This window comes from Apium graveolens, chromosome 10 (genome assembly GCF_009905375.1).
Source record: "Apium graveolens cultivar Ventura chromosome 10, ASM990537v1, whole genome shotgun sequence".
Lineage (NCBI taxonomy): Eukaryota > Viridiplantae > Streptophyta > Magnoliopsida > Apiales > Apiaceae > Apium > Apium graveolens.
In genome coordinates this window covers 20,157,965-20,160,801 of record NC_133656.1, presented here as the reverse complement: position 1 = coordinate 20,160,801, position 2,837 = coordinate 20,157,965, and positions in this window count along the sequence as shown.

Below are 2,837 nucleotides of genomic sequence, written 5' to 3'. Positions count from 1 at the left end.
TGAAAACTCCGATAGCATGAACTCGGAGGAATTCTCTAAGTTCATTGGACACAACTACGTGGCTCTTCCTTTACTAGCCCTTCCAGAAACTGACCATCAGGTGTTCTTAGCATAAGCTGATCGAAATAGTGAGTGGTCACCTACTACGGCCCAAAGAATCTATGAAGAAACTAGATTAATTCTGGATGGCGGCTCTACCAGAAGTGACTCTAGCCCTAGCAAAGATAATTCCCCAAAGGTATCTACTAAATCTTCAGCTTCTGTGGCAACAAAACACCCAGGTACCATTCCTACTAGCCCCCCGGTTCTGGAGGATTTACATGATAGTATCTTTGTGCAAAATGGTATACTTACGGTTTATGTCCCAAAGGAGACTGTGTTTGAGTCTAGTGCATACGCGAAACCTATACCAAATAATGATACTAATACTCAAAACAAGAAAACTTGAAGTTCCATTGTAACTAAGAGCATACCTTCTAAGGAACCTACATCTAATGATGCTGTAAAAATTACTTTTAATGAAGATGGTTCGGCAACAGTTAGACCACCTAAGGACTTTCTTGTCAATGCTCGAAAAAATTGGAGTTATAGCATCATAGGACATTTCATTGGGGGAAGTTTTGATTTTCATTTTGTCCGTGAGCAAGCTTTCAAATACTGGAAAAATCATGGTTTGAGCAAAGTGTTTTATAGCTCCAAGGGCTATTTTTCTTTCAAATTCAATTCCGAGAAAGAGAAGCAGGAAATTCTTAATCTAAATTCGGTTGTTATGGGAGGAAGAACCCTCTACTTGCTACCTTGGATGGAAGCAAACAAATTCAAGAAAAATGTTATTGAAACAGTTCCTTTTTGGTTAAATCTTGAAGATGTTCCACATTTTTATTGGTCTCAGGATGGTCTCACTCACATTGCCAAGGCAGTGGGTTTGCCATTGAAATTTGATGAAACAACTGCAAGGTTTGAGCCCACTAAGTTTGTATCTATTCAGGTGAGGTTGTCTTACTCTAGCCCTCGGCCGGACTTTGTTTGGGTTCCAGTTCAAGATGAATTTGGTGATGAGGAATTAGTCAAGGTTAGCATAATTTATCCACATCTACCTTACTCCTGCAGCCAATGCAAAGTATTTGGGCACTCCTTTTCGAGGTGTGCTCATAACCTTAATGTTGTTAAACCAGATCCTAGACCAAGGCCTGGGGGAGCTACTCAGGGTGCTCCAAAATTGGCAAAGAAAAATCAGCCTTCCAATGAGTTGGCCCAAACATAACAGGATGGTCCTAGTATTGCAACAAATGAAAACAATATTGAAGATGTTAATTCTGTGGTTTTTGGTGAATTTTTGGGTTGTGATTTGGTCTTGGATGGTTATCATACCTTTGAGGATGTTCAGCAACAGGAGGACAACAGAGGAAATGATGATGAATTAGAGGAATTTGACAAAGAAATTGACACCAATGTTTTGGTGAATTCTACGGCTCAGTTAGAGGAGCCAATGGTTGTGGTTCTTGTAGTAGAGCTTCCCACGGCCCCTTTGTTGGAACTCACTAGCACAAATGATGGACAATTGTTGACACTATTTTAGCTAAATCTCCAGGCTAAAAAAGAAGGAGAGGCCTTAGTCATGATGTTGCTCGAGTGGCAACACACACTTTACTTACAGCGCCCACAGCGCCCGCAGCACCTGCAGCGCCTCCTGCACGCATAACGCCTGTAGTAGCTGTAACAGCCAAAGCTCACACCCACCCTGTTGTCATTGCACTTAAAGCTCCCAAGTTTGATTTGATTGATGAAGATGGTTTTACCAAAGTTGTGAACAGGAAATGTCCAGCATACAAGAAGAGTCCTAAATTGGTTGTTCAGCCAGTTAGCCTACGACGTTTACAATTAATTTTGTATCTTGGAATGTAAGGGGCATCAAAAAAGCCCCTCATCAAAAAGAGTTACAAAATTTTATTTCTTCTAATAAAGTGAACTTTATGGGAGTTTCAGAAACTAAAGTCAAGAGTAACAATGCTTTGGGTATCTTGAAGAAAATTTGAAGAGATTGGAAGTGGTTGTTTAATTATAATCATCATTATAATGGTCGTGTTTGGGTTGGTTAGAATCCTAATGTGTGGGATATTACTATTCACTCTATGTCTAGCCAAGTTATCACTTGTAATGCTACCTTTCTAGAAAATAATATCTCTATTTTGGTTTCGTTTGTGTATGCTTTCAATGATGCAATTGATCGAGTTCCTCTTTGGGATTATTGCTTGTCTTTGAGTGCTACTACTGCACTTTGGTGCCTTCTTGGTGATTTCAATTGTGTTACTAGTCTTTGTGAAATATCTGGTGGCAGGGAGCATTGGACCCCGGATATGCAAGCATTTAAAGACTGTCTTTCTAACTGTGGTCTTGATAATATGCGTACGATGGGGGACATTTTTACTTGGACTAACAAGCGTATCAATAGTCCTGTGTTCAAATCTTTAGATAGAATGATTGCTAATGGTGTGTGGTTCAATTCTTTTACTGATGGTAATGCATTTATTAAGCCTCGAGGGCTCATGGACCATAATGCTATTTTATTTGAGGAGCCAATGCATCTTCAAAAGCTCAACAAACCTTTCCAGTTCTTCAACTTCATGGTAGATATTCCTGGGTTTCATGATGTTATTGACAAAGCTTGGTTCTTACAGTGTTCAGGCCCTTGCTATGCTCGATTTGCTTCCAGGTTGAAAGAAACAAAATTTTTGCTTAGGAAACTTAACAAGGACTATGGCAATGTCTCTTCTTATGTCTTGACTGCTAGAGCTAATCTTGAGGAAATTCAAGTGCGTATGCTTAATAATGGAGAC